Raw genomic sequence first — 26,835 nt, forward strand, 5'->3', positions numbered from 1 at the left:
CTATTTTTCAGGTAATGACCCTCAGGAATATTCTCTGTCTCCTTTTCGGAGTACGCATACACACATGTATCTTTTATTGTCTTGTCTTGCTGTTGCAAGTCCTTTAGTCTTTCAGGAGTAAACACTTCTATCTGACCATCTGCCTGTTCAGGGCTTTCATGCACAATTACATCAAACAGAGTGTCCGCTAACTGAACCTCAACTCCTCCATCTTTCTCTTTACTTTTCGCTTCATGCTGTCACTTATGATAGTGGGATCTGGTTACCACACAGTCTTGGAAAATACCAGTATATTTCTGTTTTAACTCCTCAGTTCTCTGGTCTTCCTTGGGCTTCTCCACAACAAAGGGTGTCACTCCCATCTTGGATCCTGCCAAATAATTCCCAAGAACAAACTGAATTCCTGGAACTGACACTTTGTCAATCACTCCCACTGTAATTTCCCCAGTCTTGAGTTGGCTCTCCAACCTGATCTTACATTGGGGAACGCTAAATTTCTGTCCATCTATCCCACAAATTACCACACTCTTGGGTAACAGATCAGAAAGCATGCATATTAACTCATCTCTTATTATCAGCGACTGGTTAGATCCTATATCTCTCAAAATTATAACTTCTTGTCCTTCTCCCCCTGTTCTTTCTGAGTAAACTTTACCCACAGAGGCAGGTACTAACTCTATACCCAACCCCTGCCTCAGCTGTGCACTCTCCTGCAGCTCCTCAGCTCTTTTGGGGTCTTCTTTACCACCTTCACTAATGTCACTGGCTTAGCTTCTTTTACCACATCTTTTCCCACAGCACCTTTCTTTAATGGCCAGCGCTGTGACTTTATGTGTTCCACCATCTGGCAGAGAAAACATCTTTTCCCAATGCCCTTTTGAAACCATTAGCACTGAAATTTTCTGTGTCCCACTCCATTACAGTGAAAACACCAGAGGCTTTTCACCTCCTTTCCACCTTCTTGGGCTTCTTTTTTATCCTGTGTTAAACACTTACTGGTGCTCCCTACTCTTGGTTTCATAGTGTAGGACCTCCCCTTCTCCCAACTTCAATTCCTCACAGGATGAAATTCTGGCTGGAAGCTTGTCTTGTGCACCAACATATATTCATCTGCTAATTCTGCTGCCCTTCTCACTTTCTGTTCTTCCACGTGAATTCTTACCATCTCTTGAAGTGAGTTCTTAAACTCCTCCAATAAGATCTAGATAATTAGTTATTTTTCAGGAAAAGCAAGAGTCCCAATATTAGTCCCACTAGCACAAACCTTCCCCCCAAACTGAAATATCCCCATTAACCATCACTCGCTACTTTTGATAACTCAGCATTTCTGTATCCATGTTGCTACTGACCCTTTTAATCCATAAGTTACAATATTTTTTACAAGTCTATTATGTGGCACTATATAAAATTCTTTCTGCATGTCCACGTCTATCACATCAACAGCACTGTGCTCATCAACCTCTTCTTTTATCTCTTCAAGAAGTCCAGCAACTTAAGATGTGGAGGTGCCAGTATTGGATTGGGGTGGGCAAAGGTTATAGTCCAACAGGTTTACTTGAAAGTACTAGCTTTCGGAGAGCCACTCCTTCATCAGGTAACTAATAGGGCATGATCATAGAATTTATCATAAAAGATCAAAGTGTCATGCAATCAATGCGATGTACTGAACAAACCTTGATTGCTGTTAAGTCTTTAATCACTTAGAATGGAGTTGCAGGATTCAAATGATTAATATATAAATCCAAGAACTTCTTTCAAGTCACAATCCCAAGACAATTTAAGGTTTTATCAGTATTAAAAAAAAGTGCCATCTGAGCTCAGACAATGCATTAAAGGCATGAGGTTAGAGTCTGTCTGTATCCTAACCTTGAGTCAGATTGGTTCTGGTTTCCAAAGTAGGAATTTATAAAATGTCACAAGGACTGACTGCCGAAGATCATGTGCTTTTTGAGCAAAATAGAATGTATCTGCAAATACAAATCTGCAAATGCAAATTCACTCCATAGACTTATAAGTATGTCTGTGGTGGGAGGGAGAGTGTATGAGTGTGTGTGCGTGTGCACGCGTGTGCTTGATAGAGTGGGCACGCGAATGTGATGGAGAATATGCCTGTGTTTGTGAGTATGTGTGTATGTGAGAGAGAGCGTGTGTATGAGATAGTCTGTGCGACTGTCGACTGTGTGCGTGTGATTGTGTATAAGAGTATGTGTGCTAATATGAGAGTGTGTGTGTGAGAGTGTATAGTGTATTGGAGTCACCTGTAGTGTGACATGAACCCAAGATTCTGGTTGAGGCCATCCTCATGGGTATTGAACTTGGCTATCAGCCTCCAAGCAATGACCCAGGGTTGTTGCGTATCCCGAAGTCCACCTTGGAGGATGGTCACCTGAAGATCCAAGGCCGAATGTCCTTGATCGCTGAAGTGTTCCCCGACTGGGAGGGAACAACCCTGTCTGGAAATTGTTGCGCAATGTCCATTCATCCCTTGTCGTAGCGCTGCCTGGGTTCGCCAATATACCGTGCCTTAGGGCATTCTTGCCTGCAACGTGTTGAATAGACAACATTGGCCGAGTCAGATGAATACCTGCGGCGCATGTGGTTGGTGGTATCCCCATGTGTAATGGTAGTACAACAGAGTTGTATGGTGTTGTGATTGATGCTGTCCTGAAGGTTGAGCAGTTTGCTGTGAACAATAGTCCAGCATCCCCATTCTAGGTGATTAAAGACTTGACATGCATTAATGATGAAGAAGCAGCGCTCCGAAAGCTAGAGCTTCCAAATAAGCCATTTGGACTATAACCTGGTGTGTGATTTTTAACTTTCTCCAGCAACTTAGTCAGACATGTCTTTTCCTTGACAAATCCACTCTGGATCTTCTGACTGAACCCACATTTTCTTCATGTTGAAATAACTCCACAGAGGCTGGTATCCCATCATCAAGTCACCCTTTATTTATATATGGAGGGTTCTTGACACTGACCCAGTTTCCTCAGGATCAGCTCTCAGAGTGAGCAGAACTTCTGATAATCCTGTTAATTTTTTAAAAAAATAATTTTCCTAATCAAATTGTTCAGAAATGTTATTACACATCTCTGGAGCAAGTGGGATATATACCTCGGTCTATTGATTCAAGGATAAGGACACTATCACTGTATCACAAGAGGGCCCTGATACTCCTGTCCATATCTGTCAGCCAGGGCTCTCTGATTGGAGAAGATTAATAGCCCCAATCAGGGAACTCCTACTCTATGAGGTCCACCTGGCTGACCTAGTTACACTCACAACACACCTGACTGTAAGTTTATCCCGAATAATTGTTTCGAGCAGTTTACTCAGACTGGCCTGCGAGCGCTGGCCAATTATCTTTATTATTAAACCTGCTTCTGAATGTAGCAGTGAAGTGAATACTCTGGATTCTTTAACAGAGAAATTAGATATGGTGGTAAGGAATAGAAGAAGATGTTAATGGAGTGAGCTGAAGATGAGAGATGGTGTGTAAGCAAAACATTAGCAGTGACCAATTCACCTGTTTCTGAGCTACAAAATACCATCTAATTCTGTAATTGGTTCTACTTTAAATGAGCAGTTGTGACTTCTCATTATATAAAGGTTTTGATTCCAGTAATACTGCATCTACCTTAAGGCTAAAGAACTTCTGTGAAACTGAAAAACAGATAAGAAAATATGAACACTGGAATGTGTATAGTGTACTTTGAACTTTAGCATGTAAGGGTTCAATTTCCTTGTTCATACATCAGCTTTCTTTGTATGTGAACTCATAGGATCATAGAATCCTTAGCATGTGGAAGCAGGCCATTTGGCCCATTGAGTTTATACTAACCCTCCAAAGAGCATCCCATGCAAACACAGCCCTCTTCCCTATCCCTGTAACTCTGCATTTCCCATGGCTATCCCACCCAGCCTGCACACTCCAAAACACTATGGATGATTTTGTATGGCCAATCCACCTATGGCTGGCCAAGTACAGGAAGCCATCCGTGTAAGCAGAGCAAAAGGAATATGGTGGTGTTCAGTAAAGTGGGTGGAGGTGGTGGTGGTTTGGGAGCGGGGAAGTGGGGGGGAGGTGTTGTGTGGTGTGGATTAACACTCTTTGCTGCCACAAAGTCCAGGCTACCAGAATCAGGACATCTCCTCAGGCTGGAGAGGAACTTGCAGTGGAAGGAGAAGGCTCCAGTCATTGTGATCCATGTTGATCCCAATCTAGGTAGGACGAGGAAAGAGTATGAAGAACCAGATACCAAAATAAGGAGCACTGCAAAGGTAATAATTTCTGGATTATTACCAGCGGCTCTGACAAATCATCCTAGGGCAATTAAGATTAGAGAAACAAATACATGTCTGAAAGAATCTAGTTTTTGGACATTGGCACCAATATTATCACCCATTTGGGAAAGTGTTCTGAACCTGCCAGTCCTAGGTCACCACAAAGGTTAATGAGTTAATCAAAGCACACAAAATTTACTGTCTGATCAGAAAACACTGACCAGGTTTCTGTAGTTAACAAGAATTATTGTTCATTACAAGTAGGTAACCTCTAATCACAAGTTAAAAAGTTATGAACAATGAATGTATAGTTCTATGAGTGAAAACTCAAACCCAATCTTTTTTTTTGTCTGTACGTGTATACAAAAGGTTTTAAAAGGGATTTAATGGGTGGAGGGAAAGAAAAACTGGGAAAAGCATGTTTCAGTGGAAACACCAAAAGCACCAATTAGTGTCATTGAGATATTCCTTTTAGCTTCCCAAGACTTTCTGCTCTTCAATCTTCTTTCCCCAGGTTCACTTGTTCACAGGAGGCACAGAGAGGCACACATTGGCATGGATGAAAGATTGGCTCGCTGACAGGAATAGAGAGTAGGCAGAAGTGAATCATTTTCTGGTTGGCAAGATGTAATGAGTGATGTAGCACAGAGTTTGGTGCAGAAACTTTATCTGTTTACAATTTATAGAAATGAACTGGCTTAAGAGATGAAAGGTATGGTTGCTAATTTTGTGATGACACACAAATAAGTAGGAATGTGCATTGTGAGGAGTACATAAGTATGTTATGAAGGGATGTCATGATGCGGAAGTGCTGGTCTTGGGCTGGGGCAGACAAAATCAGAAGTTACATAACACCAGGCTATAATCCAACTGGTTCATTTAAAATCAGAAGCTTTTTGAGCAGCGCTCCAAAAGCTTGTGATTTCAAATAAACCTTTTGAACTATAACCTGATGTTGTGTGATTTCTGATTATGAAGTGATGCGAGTGAACAAAGGTCTGGCAAATGGAAAATATGGTGGGAAAACATCTAATTGTCCATTTTGGCTGGAAGAAAAGAAAAGGAGCACATCACATTGGAGATTGCAGAGCTCTGAGATGTAGAAAGATCTGGGCATTCAAGTGCATAAGTACAACAGGTTAGTATGTATTAGGAAAGAAAATAGAATGACATCATTTATTGCGAGGGGAATTGAATACAAAAATAGGGAGGTTATGCTGGGGTTATACAGGATGTGGAGGTGCTGGTGTTGGACTGGGGTGGACAAAGTTAAAAATCACACAGCACAAGGTTATAGTCCAACAGGTAATTTGGAAGCACTAGCTTTCAGAGCGCTACCTGACAAAAGAGCAGCACTCCAAAAGCTTGTATTTCCAAATAACCTGCTGGATTATAACCTGGTGTGGTGTGATTTATAACTCAGCTATACAGGACACTAGTGAGGCCACATCTGGAGACTGTGTACTATATTGATCACCTTATTTAACGAAGGCTGCATATGCATTGAAGGCATTTCAGAGATCGTTTACTAAATTAATCCATGAAATGGTTGGGTTGTCTTACGACGAAAGGCTGGACAGTTTGGGCTCTTATCCACTGAAGTTGAAAAGAACAAGAAGCAATTTGATTGAAATATGGGAGATCCTAAAGGCTGCTGAGGGTTAAAAGGAAGTTTCTATGTTTGGGAGAATTTAGAACTTAGGATCACTCTTTCAACATAAAGGATGATTCAGTTAAAAGAGATAAACAGCATTGTCTCCGCACAGCGGGTGGTGAGTTTTTGGAATTTTCTCCCTCAAAAAGGAGGTGGAAGCAGAATCCTTCAAGATTTTTTAAGGCAGAGGTATGTGGATTCTTGATAAGAAAGAGGCTGAAAAGTTATCAGGGTAGTCAGGAATACAGAGTGATCAGATCAGCCATTCTTATACAATGGAGGAGCAGGCTAAAGGGCTGCATGGAGGAAGTGAGGACTGCAGATGCTGGCGATCAGAGTCGAGAGTGTGGTGCTGGAAAAGTACAGCAGGTCAGGCAGCATCTGAGGAGCAGGGCAGTCAACATCCTGAGCAGAAGCTCTTCATCAGGAATGAGGGGTTGGCCCAAGACGGCAGAGATAAATTAGAGGGAGATGGGGCTGGGGGAGAAGGTAGCTGGGAATGCGATTGGTAGATGAAGGTGGAGGTGAAGGGTATAAGTCAGAGAGAGGGGTGGAGCGGATAGATGGGAAGGAAGATGGACAGGTAGGACAGTTCAAGAGGACGGTGCCGAGTTGGAAGGTTGGATCTGGGATAAAGGGGAAAGGGAAATGGGGAAACTGGTAAAATCCACATTGATCCCATGTAATTGGAGGGTTCCCAAGGTGGAAAATGAGGCATTCTTCCTCCAGGCATCAGGTGGCTAGACTTTGGCGGTGGTGAAGGCTCAGGACTTGCATGTCCTTGGTGGAGTGGGTGGGGGTGGGGTTGTTTAGTGCATGTGTCCAAAAGATGTCCCGCAAGTTGGCATCCTGACTCCCCAATGTACAGGAGCTCACATTTGAGCAACAGACATGGTAGATGATGTGTGTGGAAGTACAGGTAAATCTCTGTCAAATGTGGAAGGATCCTTTGGGGTCTTAGATGGAGGTGATGGGGGAGGTGTGGGCACAGGTTTTGCACCTCTTGTGGTGGCACGGGAATGCGCCGGGAGTGGAGGGTGGGATAGTGGGAGGCGTGGACCTAACCCAAGGGAGTCGGGGAGGGAATTAATTGACTCTCTGAAATGCAGATAGGGTGGAGAGGGAAATATATCCCTGGTGGCAGGTACTGTTTTTAGGTGGTGGAAATGGCAGAGGATGATGCGATGTTTCCAAAGTTTGAATTAAAATTGAAATTAGAATTCCTACAGTGAAGAAACAGGCCCTTTGGCCCAACATGCCCACACTGACCCTGCAAAGAGTATCCACTCAGACCCATTACCCTACCCTTTTACTCTACATTTCCCCTGACTAATGCAACTAACCTACATATCCCTGAACACTATGGGTGATTTAGCTTGTTCGATTCACCTAACTTGCACATCTTTGGATTGTGGGAGGAAACCGGAGCACTGGGAAGCACCCATGCAGAGAACATGCATACTCCACTCAGACAATCACCCGAGGCTGGAGTTGAACCTGGGTCCCTAGCACTGTCAGGCAGCAGTGCTAACCACTCAGCCACCACGCCAAGTGGAGGTTCAGGACTGGGGAGCTCTGTCCTTGTTGCAATTGGAGGGCTGGAGTTCAAGGGTGAAGATGCAGGAAGTGGAAGAGTTGCATTGGAGCGCATCATTGACCATACGGGAGAGGAAATTGCAGTCTTTGAGGAAGGAGGCCCTCTGATATGTTTTATTGTGGAGTTGGTCCTCCTAGGAGCAAATGTGGCAGAGATAGTGGAATTGGGAATAAGGTAACATTTTTACAGGAGGCAGAGTTGGAGGACATGTAGAGTGTAGTGCTGGAAAAGCAAAGCAGGTCAGGCAGCATTCAAGGAGCAGGAGAATCAATGTTTTGGACATAAGTCCTTCATCAGGAATGGCACCACACTCTTGACTCTGATCTCCAGTGTTAGCAGTCCTTGCTTTCTCCTGGGAGGAGGTACAGTTCAGGTAGCTGTGGGACCCGGTGGGTTTGTAGTAGATGTCCATGTTAAGCCAGTCAGCAGAAATGGAGATGGAGAGGTCAAAGAAGTGGAAGGAGATGTCTGAGCTGGTCCATGTGAACTGGAGGTTGGGGTGGCAGGTATTCGTGAAGTTGATGAACTGTTTAACTTCCTCGTGGGGGTGTGAGGTTGCACCGATACAGTCATCAATGTAGCGGAGGAAAAAGGAAAAGGTAGGGAATGGTACCGATGTAGCTGCAGAAGATAGACTGTTCCATGTACCCAAAGAAGTGGCAGGCATAGCTGGGGCCCATGTGGGTGCACATGCGGGTGCCCATGGTCTAGAGGAAGTGGGGGGATTCGAAGGAGAAATTGTTGAGGGTGAGGACCAGTTCAACCAATCGAATGAGTGTGTCAGTGGAAGGGTCAGCAGGAGAGGAAGAAACGGAGGACTTGGAGGCCTTCATCATGGCGGATGGATTTGTAAAGGGACAGGATGTCCATGGTGAAGATGAGGTGTTGGGGCTGGGGAAACGGAAGTCATAGAGGAGGTGGAGGGCATGGGTGGTGTCCCGAATGTATGTGGAGAGTTCCTGGACCAAGTGGGACAGGACGGTGTCAAGGTATGCAGAGATAAGTTCCGTGGGGCAGGAGCAGGCTGAGACGGGGGCAGTCAGATTAGTGAATTTTGGGTAGGAGGTAGAACCGGTTAGTGCGGGGTTCCCGAACTATGAGGTTGGAGGCTTGGGTGGGAGATCCCCTGAGGGGATGAGGTTGTGGATGGTCTGGGAGATGAAGGTTTGGTGATGGGAGGTGAGGTTGTGGCTGAGAGGCAGTAGGAGGAGGTGTCCGCAAGTTGGTGCCTGGCTTCAGCGGTGTAGAGGTCGATGCGCCAAACTATCACTGCGACCCCTTGTCTGCTGGTTTGATGGTGAGGTTGGGGTTGGAACAGAGAGAGTGGAGGGCTACACGTTGCGAGAGTGAGAGGTTGGAGTGGATGAGGGGGTTGGACAAGTTGAGGCAGTCAGTGCCACAGCAGCAGTTGAAAATGAACGGCCTACTACAGCTCTTGACTCAATAGTTCATTCCTTTAAACACCTCCAATTCTGACCTCTAATACATCCTGGTTTTAATTACTGCACCAAAACATCTGTGCCCTTAGCTACTGGGGTTCTAAGAGCTGGAATTCCCTCCCCAAACATCACTATTTTTCTCTCCTACATTAGGTCACACCTTATTGCTTTGACCAAACTACTGATCATCTCTGATAATATCCCCTTATGTGATTTAATGCCAAATGATTCACAGCATTCTTGCAAATTTTTGAGTTGGTTTATTATATTAAAAGGTTTATGAAGGGCTTTTGCCCGAAACGTCGATTTCAAAGCTCCTTGGATGCTGCCTGAACTGCTGTGCTCTTCCAGCACCACTAATCCAGATTATTATATTAAAAGCACTATTTAAATACAAACTCCACCAGCCAAGTTGCCGACTGTGTTACAGCTCCACCCCAGCAGAACTGAATGAATGTACAATATTTACACCAATCCTCTGGCTCCCTCTAGGGGTCTGGAAATGGTGAACTGTCAAAATCATGTTACATTTCCTGGCTTAAGACCCAGGCTAATAAAAATCTCAGCCTGCAATATTTAATTGAAAGCTGTAATGCTTCAAGGATCACCTTGCCCCTGTCGTCCCAGTTGTGTGCTCCATCGCTTCTCTGAGTCTAGAAGCCATTAACTGAACTGTGATGAACTTATGTCTTAAATTTACTTTTATTGTCAGGTATGACTTCTGTCATTCATATAGGTGCCATGGTCGGGTGACTTCTAACGTTTTTCAATGTATTTTTCTTGTAAAAGTACACATGACAATAAATTCAATATCGATAAGGTTGAAGCACACACTTCTGTGCACTGTCCAAAGTGATGACATCTTCCAAATGAGATGCTGAACTGGGCTCTGTCCACCCTCTCAAGTGGATATAAAAGATCTGTAGCTTTATTTCAAAGAACAGTGGGGCAAATGCTTATGGCTAAAGTAATAGCCCTGTTTAAAAAGGCAGGGAGGGAGAGGATAGGAAACAATAGGTCTGTTAGCCTGATCTCTGTCGCTGGGAAGATCTTGGAGTCCATTATTAAGGATGAGATTGAGGAGTACTTTTGTTCAGTTCTGGTCACCTCATTAAAGGAAAGATTTGAAGTGCAGAGGAGATTTACCAGGATGCTGCCTAGACTGGAGGGCATGTCTTATGACGAAAGATTGAGGGAGCAAGGGCTTTTCTCACTGGAGCAAAGAAGGACGATAGGTGACTGGATAGAGATGTACAAAATAGAGACATAAAGTCTTAGAGATGTACAGCATGGAAACAGACCCTTCAGTCAGCCAGATATCCTAACCTAATCTAGTCCCACTTGCCAGCACTTGGCCCATATCCCTCCTATTCATATATCCATCCAGATGCCTTTTAAATGTTGTAATTGTACCAGCCTCCACCACTTCCTCTGACAGCTCATTCCATAAACACACCACCCTCTCCGTGAAAAAGTTACCCCTCAGCTCTCTTTTATATCTTTCCCCTCTCACCCTAAACCTATGCCCTCTAGTGCTGGATTCCCCCACTCCAGGGAAAAGATTTTTTTCTATTTATCCTATACATGCCCTTCATATTTTTATAAACCTCTAATTAGGTCACCCCTCAACCTCCGACACTCCAGGGAAAACAGCCTCAACCTATTCAACCTCTCCCTATCATTCTAATCCTCCAACTCTGGCAACATCCTTGTAAATCTTTCTTGAACCATTTCAAGTTTCACAATATCTTTCCAATAGGAGAGAGACCAGAACTGCACACAATATTCCAACAGTGGCCTAACCAGTGTCTTGTAACAGCTGCAACATGACCTCCCAACTCCTGTACTCAATACTCTGACCAATAGAGGAAAGCATACCAAACGCCATCTTCACTATCCTATCTACCTGCGACTCCACTTTCAAGGAGCTATGAACCTGCACTCCAAGGTCTCTTTGTTCAGCAACACTCCCTCGGACCTTACCATTAAGTGTATAAGTCCTGCTAAGTTTTGATTTCCCAAAATGCAGCACCTTGCATTTATTTAAATTAAACTCCTCAGCCCACTGGCCCATCTGATCAAGATCCTGTTGTAATCTGAGGTAAGCTTCTTTGCTGTCCAGTACATCTCGAATTTTGGTGTCATCTGCAAACTTACTAACTATACCTCTTATGCTCACATCCAAATCATTTATATAAATGACAAAAAGTAGTGGACCCAGCACCGATCCTTGTGGCACTCCACTGGTCACAGGCCTCCAGTCTGAAAAACAACCCTCCACCACCACCCTCTGTCTTCTACCTTTGAGCCAGTTCTGTATCTAATTGGCTAGTTCTCCCTATATTCCATGAGACCTAACCTTGCTAACCAGTCTCCCATGGGGAACCTTGTCGAATGCCCTACTGAAGTCAATATCGATCACGTCTATCACTCTGTCCTCACCAATCCTCTTTGTTACTTCTTCAAAAAACTCAATCAAGTTTGATGAGAAGCATAGATACAGTGGATAGCCAGATGTTTTCCCAGGGCGGAAATGGCTATCATGATGGGGCATAATTTTAAGGTGATTGGAGGAAGGTTGAGGGGAGATGTCAGAGGTAGGTCCTTTACTCAGAGAGTGGTGGGTGCGTGGAATGCACTGCCAGCAGTGGTAGTAGAGTCAGACACATTTGGGACATTTAAGCGACTCTTGGGTAGGCACATGGATGATAGTAAATTGAAGGGTATGTAGGTTAGTTTGATCTTAAAGTAGAACAAAATGTCAGCACATCATCGTGGGCTGAAGGGCCTGTACTGTTCTGTACTGTTCTACGTTCTAGTACTTGGAATTGCATACTAAAGTAGGGCTGAGTCAGCACGACTTCATCAAAGGAAAGTCATATCTGACAAATCTGTTTGAATTTTTTGAGGAGTTAAAAATTGGTAAATCATGTTGCAGATGTATAAAAGCTTCAGTTAGGCCATTTCTGGAATATTGCATACAGTTCTAATTGCGACACTGTGAGAAGGATGTGGAGTCTTTGGAAAGAGTACAACAAAGGTTAAGCAGGATCTTGCCTAGTTTCAAGGGTATTAGCTATAAGGAGAGATTGTTTTCACTTGAATATCAGAGGCTGAGGGGCAAGCTGATAGAAGTTTATAAAATTATGAGAGTCATGGATAGAATGAATAGTCAGTCTTTTTCCCAAAGTAGAAGTGTCAATTACTTGGGGTCATATGTTTAAAGTAAAAAGGGGGAATGTTTAAAGGAGATGTGAGAGGCAAGTTTATTTTTAAACACAGAGGGTGTTAAATGCTTGGAATGTGCTGCCAGATGAGGTGGTAGAACCAGATAGAATAGCAATGTTTAAGAGGCAGTTTGACAGATACATGAATAGGCAGGGAACAGAGGGATATAGATGATGAAGAGGCAAAAGGTTTTTAGTTTAGAAAGGCATCAGTGGAAGGCTTGGCGTGCTGAAGGGCCTGTTTCTGTGCTGTATTGATCTTTGTTCTGTTCTTTGAATTTTTAGTCATAAACAAATTTGGAAATATTATGTTTATTTCCCACATCACAGTTAATATATAGGTTGTTAATAACTGGGGCCCAAATACTGATTGTGGTACTCCACTGGTAATAGGCTGCCACCCCCAGATGAACTATTTATTGCAATTCTCTGTTTCTGGCTGCTAACCAATTCTGAGTCCATGGCAACATACCACCATACCTCACCCATGCAACCCTCCCAAATCCATGTGCTTTTTTGTTGGCTTACTAAACGAAACTGTGTGGGGCTTTATCAAAATTTTGAAAATCCTAATCCAGGGGATCTACTTTATCTCTGCTGGAAGTAACATTCTCAAAAAGAGGTTTGTCCATCATGATCTCCCTTTCTTTAATCAGATGCAAGCCGGCTATTTCCCTTAGCTGGACAGGGGGCTGGAGTACTAGAACCAGGAGACACACAGTCTTAAAGTAAGAACTGGGTCATTTGGGATTGAGATGAGGGGGAATCTCTTCACTCAGAGGGTGGTGAATCTTTGGAATTCCCTACCCCAGAGGGCTGTGGATTGTCTGTCACTGAGTATGGTTAAGTTGTGAATGATAGATTTGTTGTTCTGAGTGACATTAGAGAATATGGAGATGTGCAAAAATATGGCTTTGAGGTAGATAACCAAGCATGCTCTAGAATAGTGCAGTGGACTTCAGGGGATGAGTGGCTTACTTCTGCTCCTACATCCTATGAGAAGTGTGTATGGCCAATCAGATAACTTGGTGATGTGAGCAATTGGATCAATAGTAGCAACATCATATGGAGTAACCAATGATCACGTTCTGGAAGCCTTCATTCTTTTGTCAGTATGTCATATAAAGCATAAATGCTGTGAATCAAAGAGCTCTTCCAGCAAATCAGTGCTTCCAACCCACTGTCACAACTTACCATCAAAGTTGGGGTCAACTCTTCTGCAGACAGGAACAGCCAAGCCTCAATGTGGTAGAAAAGTGTGTGAGCTTACTGGCACCTGGGCAACGAGGTCCTCGTGTACAACTTCACCTGCACGGCACCTTCCACAGCCAAACTCTTAACCTTCATCGTTACTCATTGCAACTGGACAGCAAATTGGAAACTGTTTGGTGCTACAGGCAAATCGATAAAACAATTGATGCGAAAGGTTATAAAAGGTTAGGAAGCAAAGGAAAACTGGAATGTTATTACGTGGTCTGAAAACTGTGACACAAATCTCCTTTTTTTGGACCATCAAAACACACTTACAATCTCTGCACCCCTATTCCACACTCTTGACCATCCCCCCCAAGTTCCATTGCCCCACCTTGGTGGCTATGCCTTCAGCTGTAAGGGCCCGAAGTGCTGGATTCTCTCCTAAACTTCTCTGCCGCTTTCCTCCCCAGTATCCAAGGTCTCAGTCTCCCGGGCGTAATATCTAGTTACAAGGCTGTGTGTCAGGTTTTGTTTGGTAATTGCTCCTGGGAAGCTGTTAAAAGAGCTGCGCATGATGTCACTTTAGATTAGATTACTTACAGTGTGGAAACAGGCCCTTCGGCCCAACAAGTCCACACTGACCCGCTGAAACGCAACCCACCCATACCCCTACATTTACCCCTTACCTAACACTATGGAGAATTTAGCATGGCCAATTCACCTTAACTGCACATCTTTGGACTGTGGGAGGAAACCAGAGCACCCGGAGGAAACCCACGCAGACACGGGGAGAATGTGCAAACTCCAGACAGTCAGTCGCCTGAGGCGGGAATTGAACCCGGGTCTCTGGCGCTGTGAGGCAACAGTGCTAACCACTGTGCCACCGTGCCGTCACTGTTATCACTTGTACTACTGAGCACCAGACTGCCCTAGAAGATGTCCATGGGCTCATTTTACTTGTGAATGGGAAGAAGTATAACACTGCAATGGGCAGCATTTACATGGAGTGCCTGTGATTAAGCTGGAATAGAGGGTCCGCTCCCACATACCTCCTGCAAAACTATCAAGAAACATTGTCTTCAGCTACTGTGGTCCTCTGATGGTGGGGAAGAGCATGTTAAAGTTGCTTCCTGCAAAAAAACAGTTTCTTGGCAAGCTGGAGATAAGGAGAGGCATAGAGTGCAGGTAGGAAGGTGGGGGTGCGGGTGGAGTCAGAGGCCATAAGCAAAAGGTTAAACTAGCAGACCCAAAACATTATGACTTGAGTAGGAAGCCTCTGATGCTGTCTGGAGAACCAGGAAGAAGAATTGGAGCAGGCATGCAACTACTCAATATTGGTCACACCAATATGCAGCACCCTTTAGTTGGAGAAGCCTGATGGAGTGAGCGAGTGAGATACAGCAGGACAACAGCCAGCAATTGGAGCAGAGATCCAGGCTGGTGGCTGATCACTGAAGAACCAGGGCTATGAACAGTGCAGACCAGAAACTCTGCCAGGTGGTTGTAAAGCTGAGAACTGGACATGGACTAAGCCAACAACTTCTGGATACCTCTGGGGAAAATCAGGGTAAACACCCTTCCCTTTCCCAACAATACACACCCACCCCCCAAACCGCCATCACCACCGGGTTTGGGAGGTCATGAGGAAAGAAGTGTCCCTTGTGTCTGGGAGGCAAAGTAATCAGCTTTAAGGTGTCTGGGGAAGCTTGCAGTGGTTGCTTCCCTCACTGAACTTACTGACAATGAGGAGTTAAGCCATGTGACTATATCTTGATGGATCTGCAACATCAGGTGAATACCCATGGTAAATAGTTAATTCCTCTGAGCCAAGCTTTTCCATTAAAAGGTTGTTACAGGGTTATTGGAGGTGGAATTAAGAATCACTGTTTTATAATGCTGGTGGGGTGCATGTGTTTAAAACCCATGTCACATAATTTTAAATCCCTCCAGAGCACTTGCACAGTCCTCTTCTGCCTCAAACCCACCTGTCTGAACAGGTTTCTGTACAACGCTCCTAACCATTCCTCCCCTGGTTCTATCTCGTCCACCTGGGATCTGTTAAATATCTTGGGACCACTTCCTCCAGTTAAAACGCTGAACAAATCTGAGCTGATATCTTTTCAAAAAGTCACGTTGGTCAGGAACCTTGACTTTGTGTTAAGTCATTGAGTTGTCTGCTATGGTTAACTTCTATAAGTGGAAGAGAAAATGCAATGAGAATGGTGTTAATAGTCAGGAACAATGAATGATTGATACCAAGTAGGATCAGCTGGGCTATATAGGCTATTCTGGACAGTTAGTACAAGGCTGGCTACAGATTGTTTTCAAAAGATCAGGGTAATTATAGCTGAAGGAAGATATTGACCTAATCCAGGAGCAGGTTTGGCCAGAGTAAATACAGCAGATGATATAAACAGGGTTGTTACCGTATACAGCTCAGCCAAAGTAATTACAGGAGGGAGGGGTTAGTTGGGGTGGCTGTAGTGGAGGGGGTGGTCAGTACTGTTGCAAGGAAGTTGACGATCGAGTCAGTCATGGGATGGGTGGTTGGGTGGTGTCTTAGCACAGCTTCACGGAAAAGGAGTGCTCAGTGCCATTACAGAGAGAGAGATGGTCAGGGAAATGATGGGAGCTGGGCTGGGGGAGAGAGCTGTATTGGAAGAGTTAGGCAGAACACTTAACTCTGTTCTGTATGAAGCAGAAAAATTACACAAGACGGTTTGGTCAGGGTACTTACAGTTGCTGGGGTAGCAAAGGAGCGAATCATTGCACTGTTGTGAGTCAAGTGAGGTTGGTCAGTGGGAAAGTCACCAGACGGAGCTACAACAGACAGTGGGATTTGTTCCTGGTGATGATTTATTTTTTGGGATTTCTTGATGGACTTCACATGGCTGCAATGAAAATAAAAGTTACATAGTGATGTTGACTTGTCGTTCTTCACATTTAGATTAATATTTCATCAGATAAAAACAGCATCCTAATTTATATTAGTTCATTAATTCCCAAGTTATGGATACTGCTGATACACTCAGCAATATTTCCTTATTGTGCGGGCTTTCAGACTAGCGGGGTTTGGCTGATAGGGCGGTTACATGTTCCTCCTGCAGAAGGTGGCAGGTGAGAGACACGACACATGTCTCTGCCGACCACATCTGTGGGAAGTGCACCCAACTCCAGCTCCTCGAAAACCAAGTTAGGGAACTAGAGCTGGAGCACGGTGGCACAGTGGTTAGCACTGCTGCCTCACAGCGCCTGAGACCCGGGTTCATTTCCCACCTCAGGCGACTGACTGTGTGGAGTTTGCACGTTCTCCCCGTGTCTGCGTGGGTTTCCTCCGGGTACTCCAGTTTCCTCCCACAGTCCAAAGATGTGCAGGGTCAGGTGAATTGGCCATGCTAAATTGCCCGTAGTGTTAGGTAAGGGGTAAATGTAGGGGTATGGGTGGGTTTCGCTTCGGCGGGTCGGTGTGGACTTGTTGGGCCGAAGGGCCTGTTTCCACACTGTAATGTAATGTAATCTAATCTAATCATTTAGGGCTTCCCCTATCTGCTCAGATTCCATGCACAAGCTCCCTCCGCTATCCCTGATCGGCCCTACCTTCTCCCTGATCATTCTCTTATTCCTCACGTATGAGTAAAATGCCCTTGGGTTCTCCCCAATCTTATTTGCCAAGCCTTTCTCGTGCCCCCGCCTGGCTCTCCTCAGTTCATTTCTGAGCTCCTTTGTAGCAAGCCTGTAATCCTCTGAAGCTGTACTAGATCCTTGCTTCCTCAACCTTATGTAAGCTGTCTTCTTCCTTTTAACGAGAAGCTCCTCTGTTCTCGTCATCCAAGGCTTCTTAATCTTACCCCTTCTTACCTGTCTCAGAGGAACAAATTTGTGCATCACTTGCAACTACTGCTCCTTAAACAGTTTCCACATGTCTGCTATGCCCTTTCTGTGGAACAATTGCTCCCAGTCTGTACTTCCCAACTCCTGTCTGATAGCAACAAAATTTCCTTTTCCCCAATTAAATATCTTCCCTTGGTAACTGCTCCTTTCCCTCTCCAAGGCTATGGTAAATGTGAGGCAGTTGTGGTCACTGTCACCAAAGTGATCTCCCACCGCGAGACCTGACGCCTGTCCTAGCTCATTGCCGAGCACCAAATCCAAATTGGCCTCTCCCCTCGTCAGCCTGTCCACATACTGAGTAAGGAAACCCACCTGAATACACCTGACAAAAACTGCATTAAGGAGGTTCCAGTCAATATTGGGAAAGTTGAAGTCACCCATAACAACAACTCTGCTACATCTGCATTTTTCCAAAATCTGCCGGCCTATGAGTTCTTCAGTCTCTCTACTGCTATTAAGGGGTCTGTAGAAAAGCCCCAATGAGGTGGCTGCTCCCTTGCTGTTCCTAACTTTCACCCATAATGACTGAGTAGACAAACCTTCCTCAACAACCTTTGTTTCTGTAGCTATGAAGCACTCTCTGATTAGCAATGCTACATCCCCTCCTCTTTTTCCACCCTCCCTTTTTAAATGTTCTAAAGTGATGCATTTTGGAAGGTCGAACTCGAATGCTGAATATAAGATAAAAGACAGGATTCTTGGCAGTGTGGAGGAACAGAGGGATCTTGGTTTTCAAGTACATATACCCCTCAAAGTTGAAACCCAAGGGTTAGAACATAGAACATTACAGCGCTGTACAGGCCCTTCGGCCCTTGATGTTGCGCCAACCTGTCCTGCCAATCTGAAGCCCATCTAACCTACACTATTCCATGGACGTCCATATGCTTTGTCCAATGACAACTTAAATGTACTTAAAGTTGGCGAATCTATACCTTTGTAGGCAAAGCATTCCATACCTTTACTACCTCTGACATCTGTCCTATATCTATCACCCCTCAATTTAAAGCTATGCCACCTTGTGCTCACCGTCACCATTCTTGGAAAAAGGCTCTCCCTGTCCACCCTATCTAACCCTCTGATTATCTTATATGTTATTAAGAAACCATATGGTGTTTTGGCTTTCATTAACAGAGGGATCGAGTTTAAGAGCCATGAGGTTTTGATGGAGCTCTACAAGTCCATGGTGAGGCCACACTTGAAATATTGTGTCCAGTTCTGGTCGCCCTACTAGGGGAAAGATACAGAGGTGAAAAATATGTTGCTGGAAAAGCGCAGCAGGTCAGGCAGCATTCAAGGAGCAGGAGAATCGATGCTTCGGGCTTATGCCCGAAACATTGATTCTCCTGCTCCTTGGATGCTGCCTGACCTGCTGTGCTTTTCCAGCAACACATTTTTCAGCTCTGATCTCTAGTCCTCACTTTCTTCTAGAAAGATACAGAGGTTTTGGAGAGGGCGCAAAGAAGGTTTACCAAAATGCTGCCTGGACTGGAGGGCTTGTCTTATGAAGGGAGGTTGTCTAAGCTTGGAGTTTTCTCTCTGGAGAGAAGGAGGAAGAGAAGTGACCTGATCAAGGTATACTAGGTAATGAGAGGCATAATAGAGTCAATAGCCAGAGACTTTTCCCCAGGGGAGGAGTGACTGGTACGAGGGGTCATAGTTTTAAGATATTAGGATAAAGGTATAGAGGGGATGTCAGAGATAGGTTCTTTACACAGAGAGTTGTGAATGCATGGAATGTGTTGCCAGCGGTGCTGGAGGAAGCAGAGTGATTAGGGACATTTAAGCGACTGCTGGACATGCACATGGACAGCAGTGAATTGAGGGGTGCATAGTTTAGGTTATCTTATTTTACATTAGGATTAATCCTCGACACAACATTGTCTGTGCCGTACATTTCTGTGCCGTACATTTCTATGTTCTATGTTTCATGGAACGTGGGCATCATTGGTAAGGCCAGCATTTGTTGCCCATCCCTCAAGTTCTTGCTTAGTCATTTCAGAGGGAATTTGAAGTCACCCACATTCCTTAAAGATCATCTGTGAACCAAATGAGGTTTTTGCCATGACAATCAATGGTGGCTTAATACGCACTATGACAGGCATTACCTTTTATTTCCAGATTTATTCATTAAATTCAAAGTTCACCATGGTGGGATTTGAACTAGTGTTCTCCCAGCATGTGCCTGGGCCTCTGGATAACTAGTCTAGTGATATTCCCACTATACCACCATCTCACCTATTGTCAGCTCATTTCTAGTTACATTGAAAAAGTAATCTTGGGCCCTGCCCTCTCAACATGGGAACTATCGTGACAGTTTGATCTCACTGAATTGTCAGTTAGGCCTCTCTAGAGGGCAACCGAGATGCCCCATTGGTGATTTTGGTTTTGATTTTATTGTTACATGTACTCATGGGCAGAAGTATTGGAATACAGTGAAAAGTATATAATGTCACCACACAAGGTGCCATCTTAAGTACAAGTACCTAGATGTTGTAATGGTGTCACACTTAAGACAGAGCTCAACAAGCAGGGAATCCTGGAAATGGGCACCTGGGTGGAGGTTTAAGCAGGTGAATGGGCTGCTGATTAAACAGGCAGCTTTGTCCTTAAAAGTCTTAGTTCAGTCAAAGATGGCATACACAACACAAGCAAGAGGCACATTTAGATCTGAGGAGTTGGGGGGCACCACTTATGGGAGTTATGGCTCTAGTTAGAGTGTCCCATGTGAAGACATCCTTTAGCACATTTACATAAGACTGTCAATAGACAGTGTCTTTATGGCAGGTAAGAGCTAGTAACGCCCATTCTTCAGTCCCAACAAACCACCCTAGTACCATAGTTGCTGATCATAGAATCTCTACAGCATGGAAACAGAACATCCCACCCAGACTCAGCCCCCCTCCCCATCCTATCCTGTAACCCTGCATTTCCCATGGGAGGAAACTGGAGCACTCAGAGGAAACCCACGCAGACATGGGAAGAATGCACAAACTCCACACAGATAGTCGCCCAAGGGTGGAATCAAACCTGGGTCAGTGGCGCTGTGAGACAGCAGTGCTAACCACTGAGCCATCATGCTGTCCTAAATGATGGTGGCAATTCAACAAAAATGCCCATGCATGTCGAGGGGAGATAGTCAGGCTCTCTCTTGTAGAGATAGTCACTTCCTGGCTCTTGTCACTTATCTGCTCAAACCTAGATGTTGACCAGGTCTTGCTGCACATGGGCAAGGGCTGTGACATTATCGGAGGGTTTGGAATGAAGCTGGACACTGATGTCATCGGTGAACATTCTGCCTCAGGCCTTATGAGGTCACTCATAGATGAAGCAGCTAATGATGATAAAAAGCCACAATCAGCCAAGGAAAGCCAGAAAAACAGAACGGACAGAAGTGGGAGAAGGCTGGACAGCTTGTCAAGGCTGCTCTGCTGTAAAGTATCTTCAATACCAACTCCACTTTCCCAACATTCTCCATTTCCCTCAATTCCTTAAGGGACAAAACAAAATCTGTCTGGAGATGACCAAATATGTCTACGTCAACCTTCAGTATATTCAAAGATGGTGCAACAAAACCCTCTGGGTTGTGGAACATGAGACACAGTGAAACTGAGAGACTGGGAGGCGAGAGAATTGCAGCAATTCACAATTCTTTTGAGGTAAGTAATTCCTGCTGACCTCAGCCCAAAATGACCTCAACCTAGTCCCAAGGCCATGCCCCCATGTTCTACATTCCCTGACCAGGAGAAAATAGCTTCTCAAGGCTAGATTTTGATCCTCCATATTGATAGCAGATGTTGAGAAATATCTCAGCCTTGCAAGCCCACCTCTGGGAAAGCAGGCTCCAGTGGGCATGAGGGAGAAAGGGGCAAGGAGTGTGGGGAGCAGTTGGAGCAGCCAACCCTAAGAGAAGTTTGGGTTCAGCCACAGTGGCTGCTGAGTGTACAGGAGAACTATTTAAAAAGGTCTAACTAGGTGCTCTGGTAATTCAGAATAGAGTACCTTATCCCAACCCTTATCCCTTACATTTTCTCAACCTCCACACACTTCCAACACCCCATTCATGCTACCACATGACCCCCACAAACCACCATGGTCCCTTATGTACTCCTATGTCAATTGCAGCACTGCATCACCATTCACTCACAATACACTGTATAGAAGCAGTATATCCCATAATGCCACTGTATGTGTAAAAACTAAAGTTTTTTTGAAGAAAACTTTCATTATAATTTCCCACATTAAAACCCTTTTTTATATAAAAGATTACAGGGCTATAGAATGTCAAACGTCCAAACTTTAAAAGTTTCTAAAACTGAAACTGCAAGCTCCAAACTTTGTGCATAAATATTATGAAATTGATAGCAGAGATCATAAAGTCAGACAGACAAACAGAGTCTCAGATGTTTCAAAAGAGTAATGGATGTCTAGGCTCTAGCGAATAATACATAGTGTCGCCTAATACTGAACAAGAATGGGTACCAAGAATTCAGGGACAGAGATCAGTATGGGCCATGCGTTTTCTTTTGCCATTAAAAACAATTAGCCAAATTCTTGATATGGGATTCCATCACATTCGTTATTGTATTTACTATTTTAAAGGACTATGTTCAAACTTTGCGTTCATAATCTGAGGACAAAATAACCTGCACTGTAGTATTGTACGGGGTGTACTGAGCATCAAACTTTAAAGAACACACAAAAGCACTTTTAAAAGCATTGCTCTGATCACCAACATTGTCCTCTACTTCATTATAAACTAATCACATGGCATGGAGCCTATATTAACTTTTAAAAATTATTATCTATTCAAATTATAACAATCCACAAATAAAACTGATTTTCATTCATTTTGTTCTTCAAAAGGAAAACTTACCTTGGAGGCAGAGGACTCAGCAACATCACCCTAAAGTTCTTCAGACATCCTTCATTAAAAGGGCTTTTCTTTGACTTGTACACACCTATATACTGTCAACAACAACATTCAAATTGTTAGCCAAACAGGATATGGGAGCAAAGTGAAAAACCAAACTCTTCATTTAAGCAGAAAAAAGTTCCTTATTATGATTTGATGGCATGTCTAGATTAATTAATTAATGTTATCTATCACCTTATGGCACTAAATATTTTCCCATCAATGAAAAAACTAAACAGTATGAATGGTCAAAAAGATATGGTGCAAGTTGTGAAATCTCAAACCATGCCCGTGCATTAAGATATGACTTTGTTACTGTTATCCTTCACATACTCAAGTAGGCTGGGAAGATCAGGCTCTTTCCCACTCAGATCTCAATAGCCAGCTCCAAAGAGCATTTGCTGAGAGACTGTGACATTCCCAGATAGTGAAACAAGGGCTAAAAGTAGAGAGATGCATCACATGAAATGACAGCACAATAAAGTGGGGGAAATACAAAGGAATGAAACGTTACAAACTCAACTCCAAAGGGAAAGATGAAGGGGCAATGAAAACGCAGAAGATACTTTGAGAAAATAAATGCAAGGAAAGAGACTGAGTGGAGCAAGAGACACAATGAGACAAAGAGGTTGAGACTCAGAAGCTTGTTCTCAAATAATAGTGACAATTAAATCTTGCCTGCATTGTGATTCAATCAGGAGAGGAGAAAGTGAGGACTGCAGATGCTGGAGACCAGAGTTGAAAAGTGTGGTGCTGGAAAATCGCAGCTGGCCAGGCAGCATCCGAGGAGCAGGAGAATTGACGTTTCGGGCATAAGCCCTTCTTCAGGAATGAGGCTGGTGTGCCAAGCGGGCTGAGATAAAAGGTGCTGGGGGGGAGGGGGGGGTAATTTGGGGGAGGGGGCTTTTGGAATACAATAGGTGGAAGGAGGTGAGGGTGAGGGTGATAGGCTGGAGAGGGGGTGGGGGCGGAGAAGTCGGGAAGAAGATTGCAGGTCAAGAGGGCGGTGCTGAATCCGGGGGTTGGGACTAAGATTAGGTGGGGGGAGGGGAAATGAGGAAACTGGAGAAATCTACGTTCATCCCGTGTGGATGGAGGGTTCCTAGGCGGAAGATGAGGCGCTATTCCTCCAGGCGTCGTGTGGCCAGGGTCTGGCGATGGAGGAGGCCAAGGACCTGCACCGTGACGGCGCAAATTCACCTGCACCTCCACACACATCATTTACTGTATCCGCTGCACCCAATGTGGTCTCCTCTACATTGGGGAGACAGGCCGCCTACTTGCGGAACGTTTCAGGGACACCTGCACCAACCAACCCAACCGCCCTGTGGCTGAACATTTTAACTCCCCCTCCCACTCCGCCAAGGACATGCAGGTCCTTGGCCTCCTCCATCACCAGACTCTGGTCACACGACGCCTGGAGGAACAAAATTCCAAAGACTCACGACTCTCTGCAAGAAGTTTCACCTCATCTTTGATTTAAATGGGTGATCCCTTGTTTTTAATTAGTGATCCTTCATTCTACATTTTCCCACAAGAGGAAACATCTTTTCCACAGCAGCCTGTCAAAAAACCTCAGGATCTTACATATTTCTTCTAGATTCCAGTGGATTGCACCATAGCCTTTCTCAATAAGGCAACCTGCCAAATCCAGGTATTAGTCTGGGAAATGCCTTCTTGCCTCCAATGTATTTAATCACCTTCCTCACATAAGGTGACCAATACTATACACAGTATTCTAGATGTGGGCTCGCCAGTGCTCTGCATAATCTCTGTATTTTTGTATCCAAATCCCTTTGCAATAAGTGATAACATTCTATTAGCTGTCTTACTTATTTCCTGTGCCTGCATACTAACCTTTTTCTGATTCATGCATAAAGACACTCAAATTTCTCTGTATGTCAGAGTTTTGCAACCTCTCAATCTCTACATAACATGCTTCTTTTTCATTCTTTCTGCCAAATGGATGATTATACGTATTACCATATAATATGCCATTTCCTCGATACTTGCCCACTCATTTATCTATATTTTTGTAGCCTCCTTGCATCCTGTTCACAACTCACTTTTCTTCCTATCTACTGTTGTGTTATAAGCAAATTTGGCAACCATGCTTGTAGTCCATTTTAAATTCTCAACTTGTTTTCAAACCCATGCATAGCCTCAGTCCTCTCTTTAACTTCCTCCTGTCTAACAAATCTCTGAAATTTTGGTACACCACCCCTCCCAGGATACCTGTATTCATCCTGGCCTCTCGGACATCCCTGGTTTGAATCCCTCCATCACTCACAGTCAGACCTTTAGCTGCCTGGACCCTAGACTCTGCAATTCTCATCCTAAACCTCTCCTCCTTTGACACACCTCATGCGACCTCTACAAACTTTGGGCCTAATAGTTCTTCATATGGCTTGGGCTCCAACTTTGTTTGATAATGCTCTTATGAAATGCCTTGGGATGTTTTGCTAGGTTTAAAGGTGCTATTTAAATGAGGGATGGTGTTGCATGCAATTCTACATTACTGCATTCCTTTGACTCACTCAACTATTCGATCGTTGGTTTTACCTGCTCATAGGTGTTTTTTCCTGAAGACACGAGGCAACAATGAAAAATAAAAAAATAATTAATAGGAAAGGAAATAATTCCAGACAAGCAGAGAAGAATAAGCCTGAAGAGATGTTGTTAAGGAAAAGTGATTTTTTTTCTAAGTTGCAGCAAATAATAGACCAGCATAATAGTCAATACATTGTAACTGAGACAGCATTCAGATTCCTTATGAAATATCATAAACCAATAACACAGAAATCTACCGCTAATAAACTAAACTGGATGGAAGTAGAATCAACTAAAAACTAGACTCTAGATTACAAGTCTCAATTTTAGTACTCCCATGTACTTGCGATATGGCAATATATCTCTAAAGCCACAGTGGACCATATCACTGTGAAACACAGAGTAGACCATCAAACCTCAAAAATCAGGTCCACAGCCCAAGCTTCCTTCCTGCAGCAACATTTTTTTTATTCACTCATGGGACATGGGTGTCACTTGCTGGGTCACCATTTATTGCCTGTCCCGACTCGCCCTTGAGGAGGTGTTAGTGAGCTGCTTTCTTGAATCGCAGCAGTCCATGTGCTGTAGATAGACTCACAATGTCCTTAGGAAGGGAATTCCAGAATTTTGACCCAGCAATAGTGAGATATTTCCAAGTCAGAATGGTGAGTGGCTCAGAGGGGAACTTGCAGGTGGTGATATTGGAATGTATCTGCTGCCCTTGTCCTTCTAGATGAAAGTTTTTGTAGGTTTGCTAAGGAGTCTTGGTGAATGTCTGTTGTGCATCTTGGAGATGGCACGGTGAGGGGAGTGAATGTTGAAGGTGGTGAAACATGTCAATCAAGTGAGTTGGACTGTCCTGAATAGTGTCGAGCTGCTTGAGTGTTATTGGAGCTGCATTCGTCCAGGCAAGTGGGAGTATTCCTTCACACTCCAGAACTGGGAAGGATGCTCTCCTTGCATCCTTTGTGGTTTTTTTGTATGTTGTTGGTGATGTGAGGAGCTGGGCGTGGATGAGAAATTTGCTACAGTTCTTGTTGAGGTCAGTCAACATATTTCTTTCAGTGGCATTGATAAAGTCCCAGCTTTGCGAGGTGTAATCAGCGTGTGGCTAATTCCACTAGGTAATGCAGCCTGTTAAAATTTAAACACTCTCCAAAGCTATACCCAGAGACCACAGCTACATCAGATGTCACAATGCAACAGACTTCCCTATGATCAATATCATTAAGAATGCATACGATGGGAAAATGCGCTACAACATCCCAATCAACCATGTCTAGCATGATGCACCTGCACACATTTAGTTAATGCAACTTCTGTTTAAAGTTAGGAAGCCAGTAGTTCAGTTGCTTGGCCAGTGTTACTTTCCTCACATCTAGCCTCCTCCCTTTAGAGAAATTACCCAATGGAAGGCTAAATTTTCCATTTGCATTAAATTTGCAAGCTGGTTTTTCTCAAAGACCCACTGCTCTGAATTGGGCAACAGATCTCCCGAGTGGCTTAGGATAATGATAAACAGGACAAGGCAATGAGTAGGAAACAGAATCATAGAATCCTTACAGTACTGACACAGGCCATTCAACCCATTGAGTCCACACCAACCCTCCAAAGAACATCCCACTCAGACCCTCCCTCCTATCCTATCCCTAGAACCCTGCATTTCTGATGGCCAATCTACCTAATCTGCACATAGATTCATAAAGATATACAACACAGGAGCACACTCTTTGGTCCAACTTGTCCATGCCGACCAGATATCCTATATAAGTCTAGTTTCATGTGTCATCATTTGGTCCATATCCCTCTAAACCCTTCCTAATTCATATACCCATCCAGATGCCTTTTAAATGTTGTACCTGTACCAGCCTGCAACACGTACCATGAAAACATTGCCTTTTAGATCCCTTTTATATCTTTCCCCTCTCACCCTAAACCTATACTATCTGGTTTCGGACTCCCCCACCCTGGGGAAAAGACCTTGCCTGTTTACCCTATCCATGCCCCTCATGATTTTACAAACCCTTATAAGGTCACCCCTCAGCCTCCGAGACTCCTGGGAAAGTAACTCTAGTCTTTTCAGCCTC

At 44.1% G+C, this 26,835-nt stretch overlaps 1 long non-coding RNA gene across 1 annotated transcript; it reads right to left on the reverse strand.

The window, feature by feature from the left end:
* Window positions 1–3,884: 3,884 nt before the first annotated feature.
* LOC148139889 (uncharacterized) lies at window positions 3,885–22,233 on the reverse strand. The gene is made up of 4 exons (XR_015753224.1): window positions 22,160–22,233; window positions 16,133–16,286; window positions 13,396–13,592; window positions 3,885–4,221 (listed from the first exon to the last, which is right to left on the reverse strand). It is a non-coding gene; the product is annotated as an uncharacterized LOC148139889 (long non-coding RNA).
* Between the last annotated feature and the right edge of the window lie 4,602 nt (window positions 22,234–26,835).

The sequence above is a fragment of the Chiloscyllium plagiosum genome, unplaced genomic scaffold (assembly GCF_037043375.1).
Source record: "Chiloscyllium plagiosum isolate Xiang-an unplaced genomic scaffold, Cpla_swu_hap1 HiC_scaffold_36, whole genome shotgun sequence".
In the NCBI taxonomy this organism is placed as follows: Eukaryota; Metazoa; Chordata; class Chondrichthyes; order Orectolobiformes; family Hemiscylliidae; genus Chiloscyllium; species Chiloscyllium plagiosum.